General features: G+C 29.1%; 1 protein-coding gene across 2 annotated transcripts in view; it reads left to right on the top strand.

Annotated features, from left to right (window-relative positions):
- Window positions 1–12,359, top strand: part of vri (vrille) — a 254,374-nt gene that overhangs the window by 179,480 nt on the left and 62,535 nt on the right. For both annotated transcript variants that reach the window (XM_024359974.2, XM_014417867.3), the window contains one exon: window positions 11,498–11,605. The gene's annotated coding sequence lies outside the window, so the exon portion shown is untranslated. The remainder of the gene's footprint in view (window positions 1–11,497; window positions 11,606–12,359) is intronic.

Raw genomic sequence — 12,359 nt, 5'->3', positions numbered from 1 at the left:
TTTTATTTTATTATTATTATTTTTTTATTTTTTTTTTCTTATTTTTTTATTTTTTATTTTAGTATGTATGAGATAATTTATCAATATTACCTATTGCCCACAACTGTGTGGCAGATTGTAATATCTACCAATAAATAAATCTATCTATCTTTGTAAAAATATATTAAAGAATTACTATAGCTGTTAAATTTTACTCGTATAAAATAAAATTTGATATATGTATACGAAGAATCACAATATACGAATAAAATAATGCCTATTCTTATTTATAGTACATATTACATAATTACTTTTTATCACTGAAATAAATACATCACTTCAATGAATATTGATTAGTTTGTTAGCTTTTACAAACCCGATATTTTGTTAATTTATAAATGCATAATAAGCCGTAAATAGGTATATGTAGAAATAACATTGACAAGCTTTCCTAAAAATATTTCAGATTTTGTCTCAAAATAAGTAACTTATTTATTTTATATTCTGTTGAGCGTAGGACGGAGGGAGATGGTCGCTGTTTGTTTACCCGGTCAGGCGGCGGTTATTATTAGAGGTGGGGCCTTGGGTTGCGTAAGGTTATACAACAGCAGCGCCAGTTCCGGACCTTGTACAACGCCCTTGCCCTCTGCTTTCTGTCCATCCACCTCCCCCTCCTTCTCCCTCTTACACCACCCTTTCATTTCTGCTTACAGGGGTAAGTAAAATCATCTACCCACACCTGCTGTTTCGGCCAAGAACTTACGAATAGATTATACATACGATGTAATGAGTTACGTTGCCAGTAAACTACTATGTTTTTTTTTTATCTCATTTGCAAAGATATGCATATATTTGTAAAATTATTTTTTGTTTCCTAATTTATTTCACTTTGTATTCAGCTTTTATTATAAATTTGATTGCATAATTTCGTGTCTAACTTTTGTTTCGAAATTACGCTTTATTATAAACAGAGAACCCTGATTTTCATGCAGTTTCGTAGTCTGTTTGCATGCATTTTTTTAACACCTGATTAAAAATCTTTACAAATTAGTGCAATTAGCCAAATTTTATTTTGAATATTTGAAGATAAATTCAAATAATTGCAAATTTGGATAATTTAAATTTAACAAACATTTTAAATGCAACGTTAGCGTATGTTTGAGATTACAAACCTAGATTCATTTGCAATGAACAAAACAATAAAAATTAATGAAATAACGCTACCTTTAATAATTGAATTCTTAGAATATGGATTTTAATTTGTTGCTTACTTGTCTTAGATGCGATGATATTTAGTATTATTTAAAACTTCATTAGTAAGTGTATCGCATTCTACAAAATTGAAAAACTTTATCAAGATACTGTATTGAAAAGAAATGTAGATAAGACCATAGGTGTACACAATAAAAACTTATGTATCTTTCATCAACGCCTATCTTGGTCTTTTATCAACTGAGCACAAAGTCAGAAAATCAGATTTCCTACATTCAGATTAATGAAATGAGAATGATTCATTTGTTCTCAGCGACGTTGACGCAACTCCAAAATTTCAAGAGTATATAAATTTGTTACTATCACGTCTTTTATTTAAAAGATATAAGATCATTTTATAATTATAAAAATATTATAAACGATACAAGTTCAGGTTTCGTACGAAATAATTTATAAATTCACCTCAATCGTAATGCAAGATATTGTCTTGGCTAATCTCTTTACGTTTTATTAATGACAAGTTCTTGAACACTATCATTAATAAATTATTTTATAAAACTATTTGTATGTTTTTATCACGTTCAATAGTTTTTAAAAACTTACTGTTTCTTATTTGCAGAGATGTGGTGATTTCTTATTTCAAATCCATTTGCTTTTTGTTTATTCGCTTAATTTGTAATCCCTCTTCCATTTTCTTTCTCAGTACGTCTTATTGCATATTTGGATGTTGTTTTTTTTGGCTGCATATTATACGGTTTCTTGTTGTAATAATCTGCAGATTTTTATTGCATGAAAATTCGTTCCTTGATTATGAGTAAAGTACATGGAGGATATCTAGTTCTTACACCCCTCTTCATAAGACCCAAATACTGCTCATATCTGCATTGTATTTTGCTCGACACTAATGTTAAGTCTAAGTTTCCATCCTTCGCAAAAACACTTAAATATATCTTTTTTTGGGGGGGGGGGAGGAGGAGGGGAGGGAATAAATCTATTATTTTGATTTTATTCTTTTATGACATAATCAAACATTTCGTCCTTCACATTAAGCAATTAGTGCATGCTAGGCTAAACACCTCCACCTTTTAAAAAAAATCCTACCAGATTTCAAGGGTGTAGTAAAGAGTTGATAATAACCGGTACATATGAAGGTTGTGTTTTTTTTTGCATAAGAAAATTAAATGGAATAAGAATATCTGCTAATAAAGAATCGTCGCATAAATATACATTTTATTATTATTGAATGAGTCACATAATAAAAAAAAAAAAAAAAAAAAAAATAGAGAGAGAAAAACGTTATTCAAAAAACTTTTGCTTCCCAACTGTATTAAGTTGCGAAGTACACAGTAGTCTTTTACTGAGTCGGACATTTTTTTAAATTCTTATAATGTAGAGACATAGTATAGTAAATTTATAATATATAATAATAAATTTATAATAAATAAAATTATGATATAAATTTCTAATAGTTATACATGACTTTTATTGTCTTATTATTATTGTTCTTCTATTTTTTCTTTCAGTATTATATATATAGTTTTCCCCATATTATTCTTAATTTTTTTCTCCATTATTTATCTATATATTTATTTATATTTTCTCCCTTAACCCTATACACCTTTCCTTTTTTTCCCTTCTTTATTTATCTAAGAATAAATTAAAATATATATAGTTAGAAATTCACATAAAATAACAATATATACACATACAAATTTGTTGCATTTTGGCACATAAGTATAATTCAATTAAATCTTTTAAGTTTTTTTATAGATATTTCGTTCCATGAAGTCAAATTATATAATTAAAAAATTAATTTTTGCTCTAAATTAATTTAATAATAAGCAAATATACTAACACAACGCTCTCAATTTCCTCATTTATGAGGAACTTATGACCGTCAATCTTGTTGTGGTCTAAGAAGATACGCGTTGAATAGAAGGAACAAACAGCCTTATTTAACTAAGTAAATATTGGAACAAAGAAAAGATTGTGCTTAGTCATTTTTTAGTAACCACCATACGCTTTATTTGATTTGATACTTTATTTGTGATGTCGATTTTTTTTCATTTTTTATTCATAATATCTGATTCAAGAACTCATAGAAGACTTTTTCCATTAAAATATATGAAAAATATCGATATAGAAACCGAGAAAAATATAACAGGACAACCTAAATGAAAACAATTTTATATGTACGTTGTTTTGTTTACGATTGGTAGTAAGTTCTCCAAGTAATATTTTTTTTTTAAGTTTGAAATAGCTTTTGAGAATATATAGGGTGTTTCAGAGCTAAGTTTTCTTACTGAAAATATGAAATAATGATCACAAAATACGAAAAAAAAATCCCCATGAAGATCCGCTGACGGATATTCTTCGTATATATTCTTCGTAAAGAAAATATTCACATCTATTGACTTTCATTGTTATAGATTATTTGAATAATAATAAATTAATACGCGTTCCAACTAGTTTATTCATTAAATGTAAACATTCATATTCCTATTAAATATTGTTCGAAGTGATTACTTTAAGTATTAAGACAGGGACATCTCTCTTCCACAGCTACAGTGCCCGAGAGTGGGTGTGTTATTGTTTCGCAATCTTCTTCGTAAAGAATTATGTTCATTTACCGGGTTTGCATAGATTTTTGTGTTGTGTCACCTCGAACATAAAAAATTAGTTGTTTCAGATCTGGAAACCGTGGCAATAATGCATTGCCACATAAATTGTGTAAATAAAATTGATTATATAAATTAATTTCCCATTAACATTTCTTTAATAAACTTGTTTGAACAAATCAATATATTTATTATAACCCAATAATTTATATCAATGAAAATCTTAAGACGTGAATATCTCTTAAACAAAGCGCTTAGGAATATACCTTCGTTTTTTTTCTTGTTTTTCGACCCTTAATTCGTATTTTCAAATAGGTTACTTAACTCTAAAATACCCTTTATGATGGAATGTAGGGCTTGCTCAAATGACGGGACCTGTATACAAGGGATTCCAATAATAGTTGCAGGAAATAATCGGGAAAATATAATCAACTCTCTTATTTAGCTTATTTCAATATAATAAAAAAAAATAAAAATAACATTAACGCAGATTGTACACTTCTGTTACTCAGGGGCAATAGGAGGATAAAATGGACTATTGCCATATCTACTTCACAATTACTGTTATACTGGAACTATTAACATAAAATTATAATCTAGAAACATAAAATTACAAAGAAAACAACAGAAAGTAGTTTAGAAAGCACTAGTTACAACCATGTTGAATATTTCAGGCAATAACACTTAACTCTGAGTGTACATCGTTAATGACTATATTGAAGGTCTCGGAACATTTATATTTTTTTTTGTTTAAGCTCCCGTTATGATTATCAAAGACTGGTAGGGAGGCAAGGTAATGAGCTAACGGGATAACGTAGGTATGGAGTAAGTCGAAGGACAGATTTCTATTCTATGCCAATGGTGCGCGGGGGTAGTTAAACTCGTAACGAATACTTCTATTTGATAATGAACGGAACATTTTTTAGTTAGCATTTCTAATGTGATTGATTTAATAAGGAATCCATTGTAGGATAGGTTATGATTGATAGTTTTGATAAATTCCTAAAAAATAATAAAATATAATGATTTAGAGCATCTTATATTGACTTTTTTATCTTCGCTAGAAATATAAGAGTTTGTCCCTCTCATTTCGAAAGTTTCATACAATAAGTATTAATTAATGGCGCACAATGGGATGATTAGCCGAAATCCACAGACGGATGCTGATATCAAATTTACATTTTAGGTTTCTTCAGGTGAAAAAAACGAATATCAACTTTGTAATAAAGCAATTCAGCCCAGAATACAACGATTTAACAAAATATAATGAATACATGTACATATGAATGCGATCGGAAGAGATCGGTCGGTCTCGGTTTAAGTGGTGTTTTACTGAGTTTTAACAAAATAATTACAGTTTTTGAGAAAATCCTAAAAATGTATAAAATCGAATTTAACGAAAAAGTAGCTCTAACATCCCAGGCCTAAACATGTAATTTCATTTTTGTACAACTTTTATTTTTTGAGCTTGGATGTTCACACATACTCATACCCTTTAGCGAAACTTAGATATTTTAACTCTGAGGATCCCAAAACGTGTATTTCAGTCGAAAATTCGTTTTCTAAATTCGGCTATATATTCCCCTACTGTATACACCATATATCTGTAAATGCAAGTGATTATAATATGAATATGAACTGATCATATATATTTCTGAAATTTCAAATTATAAAGACTTGATTGGGCAATTTAATTAAAAATATATTCCTATTGTATTGCAGTATAATTGTTTTTATGAAATTATTTTGGCTTTACATTTATTTAATTTGTTATAGTCATTGAATATTAATAGTATAGTTTTTTATTCTTACCGATAAATTTAGTTTTAATGTGTTTTTTATCATTTCATATTGGTATTATCAATTGATAGTCCATTATTTCGATAATTTAGATTTCACTGGAAAAATCTATTGTGTACTTTGGTAAAACCGAAATTATGGAAATTTACTAAAGTTTGCTTGATGTCCATTATTTCGATAATTTAGATTTCACTGGAAAAATCTATTGTATACTTTGGTATAACCGAAATTATGGAAATTTACTAAAGTTTGCTTGATATAAAATTGGGTTAGATAAAAATCTATATAACTTCTTTTACGTTATCCCTACCATCAAATATAATTTCTCTTTTAGATTCGGTAGAATAAACATTGTAACATTGTGATTGTATTCAATGTTTCTCATTGACTATAGATGGCTATATCTCCGCTTTGCCACCAAATAGTGGATATAATGTAGGAAGCCAATTACGATGTTTTTTGCATTCAAAAAATCAAGTCCAATTACTTCTTTTAAAGCACATTGATGGAGAAGTATTACGACTGGGGCAAGTTGGCAGGTGTTGCTTACGGACCTTCATCATGTGGCGAAACAGCTCTGATGTAACTTTGCGTCCCAGATTATCTTCTCATGATCTAGGCCTCTTCATCTTTTTTTTCTTTTTGGCATCGCAGTCCAACAGTATATGTTTGTTGAATTTTACTTTGTTACTTATCAATTTTTTCATTATACTTCTGGAAAAGCTTGTTAGATTTCAAAATCTTTCAGCCTTCCAAACTGCCTCAGGGAGTATCTATGTATTTATCAATGGAATGAAATGTATCTAAATTAAAGAAATATAATTGTTTAAAACAATAAATTTAAACTTTATACATAATCTTTTCTCTTTGTTGAGACTGTTTATTGTTGTTATTGTTTAAATAAAATATTTTTTTTTAATTATTTATTTATTGTAATTTACAACTGTACAAAATAATACAATAGGTGAATATGTAGTATGTTTCATATACACTTGAAAATATTGGGAAGGAACCGCCCATTGGTGGTACTTCAATCATTAATTTAAACTAGAAGGTCCCGTGGCCATCTTCTTTTCAGACGCCTCGGAGGATTATCAGGGATTGTTATGGATGAAAGATTAAGAATTAATGGGTTAGGATGGTTAAGGAGTTTGGAATAAAAAGACGCATATCTGTTTTGGGTCAAATCTGCAACGAATGGGATGTTAAGGTCTTTATGAATGAGTTTATTTGTGACGTAATATGGAGCATCATGGATTTTACGTAGGATTTTGGATTGTAACGATTGGATGCGGGAAGAATTTGATGGTTTGGTTGAGCCCCAGAGCTCAATTCCATATGTCCAAATTGGTCTGATTATTGTAGTGTATACTAATTTTTTGTAGTGAATGGGAAGTTTAGAGCGTTTGTCAAGTAAGTGTTGTAGCAATCGGAATCTACGAGCAGTTTCTTGTCGTTTCAGTCTTGTGTGTGGATTCCAAGTAAGTCTCTTGTCAAGATGGAGTCCTAAGTATCGAATCTGTTCAACAGGCGTTTAAATAAAATCAAATTAAAGTTTCAAAACATTCTACATTTCCTTAAAAGTCCACCGTTTTAGCCAATTGGGCCACCCTCACGGGACTTAAATACCAATTTACACTCACATAAATATTTAAAAAAACATTTTGCAATCTATTCTGCCCGTTCTGATAATCACTATAATCATTCTGACTCGTATCATAACTGTTATGATAGAAATGTGTAATAGTGTAAAATTTATTTAAAAGTTTTAATATTAATGAGAGAATGATAAATTAGGGAAATTTGTCTGAAACTGGAATCCTGGGAAGAATAGCCTGCAAAACGTTTTTTTAAATATTTTATGTAACTGTAAATTGGTATTTAAGTCCTTGAAGATGGCCGAAACGTTGGACTTTTAAGTAAATGTAGAATGTTTTGAGAATTTAATTTGGATGCATTTGATTTTATTTAAACTTTTACATTACTATAAGTTTATTCTAAACAAAAATATCACTAGAGACCGGATTTTCATATAATTGCAAGTTTTGTTCCCGTAATTCGAATAATATTGCACAAAATTGCAGATTTTACTCTTTTTGGTCTAAATTGTAATTTTTGTTGCATACAATTTAATGCTTAAGCTAAATTTCTCGTATTGCACATATAGGTTTATATATGGCAATATATATTTATTTCCTTATTTAATGTATAGTTTAAAATTGACAAATCAGAGGTAAACCAATACATATTTAGAATCGAATTCAACCTTATGAGAAGATATGAGAAATTTTAAGAAACATTAAAAAAATGGAATTTTGATTAGAAGAATATTTAATCAGAGTAATTTAGTTTTCATGTATGTTTGCATAAATGGAGAGAGTATTAAACGAGTTTAATTTAATTCAAAAAAAGGTTAGGTAAGTTTTCCATATATTAATATTATAAATTAAACAATAAAGTTGATTATCCAGCATTCAGTTGTTTTATGCATATTTTGGGTTTTTTACACGTTTTTCAGTTTTTGGCTGTACAAAATTCTAGTCTAGTCATACATAACATAGATTGAAAATCTAATCTAATTAGACGAAATCATGTTTTTATTTTAACTTAATAAATATAAAAAATAAAATAATAATTAAGTATGGGCGTTGATGACCTCAGGGTTTTGCGCCCTTAAGCCCCAGACAACAACAACAACAACAAATAATTAAGTTTTATAGAGGAATTTAGTTTAAATGAAAAAAAATGACAGGAATGGCACTAAATTCACAACTACTCTATGTTACAAGACAATTGCCATTTTAACTTTAATATCATTGAAAAGTATTTTAAACAGTTCAAATATCAGAACAATTATCAAAATAATTTTAGGGAGAACTTTAATCACAATGTTCTTTTGATATTAAATATTAAGGAACTTTTTATCAATGGTTCTTTCGACAAATGTTCTTCTTCACATTATTTGAGTTTTTTTTATACCGCACATGTTAATGATAATTTTTTTATTTATATTTGGTTTCCACCTCTTTATACCTAAATGTAACAAATATCTTTACTAAACTGTTACAACTACAAACTGTACAAGGAATTACTTCGTTATTATATTTTTTCCCACTGTGTTTATTTTAATCTCTAATTCATAATAATTTTCTTTCCCACTCCATCTCAAAAACTAAACTTATTAAAAAAAGTTTCAACTAAATTTAAAAAAAAAGAAGGTAAAATTTCAAAATAATTTTGGATAATTAATAACATAATCAACATAATCATTAGCCGAAACATAATGTATGAAAACTGTATTAGTATTGGAACTGCTACTTGTAGTAAAGTTTTCTATGGCTTCTAATGGACGCCTCAAGACCAAGTCACACCGGTAAGTATTGGCGAAGTGTGTGCTTCAAGCTTAGCGGAAGGTAAATATTTACCTTCACTTCGCCCGTTCCTAACTTTTTATAGCAGGTCAGCGCCGAGTCCATCGTGACGAACAAGTTCCAGACGACAAAGAAAATAATTTATATCCTTGATTCAATAGGAGAGTTGGTGGTCTTCCATGGCTCTATTCATTGCTGCATTAGAAAAGCAATAAATATTCCAGGCCGTTGCCTTAAAAAAATAAATAAAAAAAATAATGAAAACTGTTTATCCTGACAGAAAAAATGATGTTGAGACACAAATATCGTGTCTCAACGTCATACAGATATATAAACAGACCATATACATACAAATATTTTACATCTATCCCAGAACCGGAATGACGATGAAGAGACCCGGTTTCAAAACAGGGACCTTCACTCGAGTCTGCATTTGCCTTATTTATTCCATATTTGGAATCAACAGGCCATGCCATTATTCAGTAGATCACCTCGCTGATGTCTTGTTACATTCATTTCGAATATTGATCGATGGGTGTTACGGGAATACTAAAAAACATCTTCACACAAGGAAATTCTGCGGTGTAGAAATGGTCGTCAGGAATTAGTTTACTAGTGATACGACTAGAAAATTATACAATGCAAAGAAAATTTTTTAATTTTTCGCTTCCTTAGTACCATTCTATGTTGCTAATGTGTATACTTGTGAAATACATATTATAATACAATTTTTTACTTTATTTGAAATTTACAACTGTATTTATGATGAAAATATAATAAATAAATGTGAGAAGTTGCTCACTTAGCTACCAATAGCATTTCTACATTAGAAGGTCTCGAGTCTATCTTCTTCTCAGAGATCGAGGATGATTAACAAGAATTTAAGAGAAAGCAAGGTTTTAAATTAACCGAGGCTTGGGTAGGGATGGATTGGTATCTGGTCGGACTACATCGGATATATATTCTATATTAAGGTCTTTTGGATGATTTTATTTGTGAAAAAGTAAGAAGCATTGAGGATTTGTGGTTGTAAGGATTGGATATGAGAGATATTCGATGGTCTTACCATCTCACCCAAAGCTCAACTCCGTGAGTCCAAATAGGCCTTATTATAGCCATGTATATTATTAACAAATTATAAAAGAGAAAAAGGTTCGAAAATGAAGGAAAAAATAATTATAATGATAAAAGATAAAATACCTGAAGTCGGACGGATGGGCCGAAACGTCGGGGTCGTCTGTAGCCGTGCGAGTTAAAGCGCCAACTTTGGGGGCCAATTGGGTCCTAGAACGTCGTATTTTATTTTTGTAGTGGTCCCACAAAATAACAACTTGACCTCCTCCCTCCCCCCGCCAATGTTAAAATAGGGTGGTACCCTGTAGATAACCTTTAGCATTATAAATTGGTGCCTTTGAAAAAGAAAATTACTCAAAAAACTATATGATCCCATGGAAGCAAAATGGTTGTAGATTAAAGTTTATTAAATAGTTTTTACTTTATTCAAAATCCTTTATGAAACTAATTTTAAATTCTATCACCTTACCTTCACTTTTTGTTGTTTCCTAAAAAATGATGTGCAATATAAAAATAAAAATTCTTATAAAATAGAATTATTTTAACATAAAAGAGTCTAGATTAGGTAAGTTAATGTTCTATAAAAATAAAAATCAGACATAAAATTGTTTATATAAGGATTAGGACAAAGTTCAATTTAGTTCCAGTGTGATAAAAATACCGAAGAGTTTGCTAGTTTCCCAAAATAGTCAATTAATTTTTTTTAAATCACGTATTAAAAGTAAAATTATGGATTTGAGACATAAAGAGCCAGGGAAAGATATAATATTATTGTTATAATTATGTAATTTATATAAATTTTTAACTAATATTTAAATTATAATTGTTAAATAGGTTTTTGAGTTATATTCCTTTTATTCTCTTTATGGTTAAACAAATTTTACGTTTTGGATATGTATTCTCTCCTCTCCCCTCACAATCAGAAATTTTTCTTTGAAATTAAATCTATTAACTTGATATATATTCAGTAGATTGATTTACCACACTCGATTTTGCTATTAATACGCACTACGAAAATTTAAAAAATAATTCTTGGCTCACTGACAGTCTATTTTACAATGAAGCGTTTATTTATCTTTGTCATCAAATACGTGATATGATAACGAGTGACAAAATTCTGTATCATTCTATTACGTCACAAGAAAATTTTTCTTTTTTGCTTAGCCATTTCATTTTCTTAGTAAAACGATTTCAAGAAACAAATATGTTTAATAGTGAACTTCATTTCAACGAAGTTTTGAAGTACGCTACTGTTTATTTTGTTACTTGTTCTTCAATTCTATTAAAATATTATTTTAAACTACTTCGATGTTTTATTACTATCTACACCTCATTTGATATTTTATAATTACCGGTTTGATATTCCAGTTAAAAAAGAATTAAATTTTTGTTATATTTGGATTTTCTAAGATATATTTATTATCTATTGTTCTTTTTTTTCAGACTATCGCATACAATTTTAGGAAAGGAGAAGATTGAAATATGGAAAAACGGTGGCCATAACCTTTCTGAAGGCAGAAATTCTGACTACACGAATTGTCTTCACTTTAGGTAAGCCCGCTATTCCAATAACTTTAAATTTTTTAACATATGTGGGCCATTCTCCTATTTCATACAAATTTCATGGTTCTGATTTCACTGCGAAAAAAATTCGTTTTTCAATGATTTTTTCCCATAAGTTGGCTGCTAATGATGTTTAAAATAAAAACCTTCTTAGAATTAATTTTTTAAAGAAACCATGAGATTATTACTGACACTATTTAGATGAGGGACCGCTTCCCAATTCCAGGTTTTTTTAAAAATATTGCTTCATTAAACTATCTTAAAGTCTCCTCTTCCCGTTTCAAGTTTATATTTCAAAAGTGATATAGGACCGTCACTTCCCGGGGGTCTTAGTGGGGCGGGTCCGACCTGGAAGGATTGCTTTTTTTGTGTTAAGATATCCTTTTCTGATTCCAATCCTGAGATTGTGACATGTCGTACATCGGCCATCCTGCAAATGAGGGAGAGAGAATATACCCAAAATTCAATAAATGCTAAATGTTATTTTATTTTTTTGTACAAAAATATTTTTAAAAAAAAGTATAATTTGGAACTCTTATGTTTAAATTTAACAAAAACAAAATTAGAAATATTTTGTACATTAACCCTTTTTTTTATAGTTGGACTTTTCCTATTTTCATATTTTGAAAATTTATTAATCATAATATCATCTAAGTAGAATGTTAGTAAAACAAAAAAAAAACGCAGACAAAGTTTGAATTATAATGAGCTTGAATGAAGAATACTTTTAAAAATATGGTAG

Source organism: Halyomorpha halys, unplaced genomic scaffold (genome assembly GCF_000696795.3).
Source record: "Halyomorpha halys isolate HHAL.00 unplaced genomic scaffold, Hhal_1.1 Scaffold170.1, whole genome shotgun sequence".
Classification (NCBI taxonomy): Eukaryota; Metazoa; Arthropoda; class Insecta; order Hemiptera; family Pentatomidae; genus Halyomorpha; species Halyomorpha halys.
The sequence above is the reverse complement of the archived record's forward strand: the minus strand, read 5'-3'. Positions and strand labels throughout refer to the sequence as shown.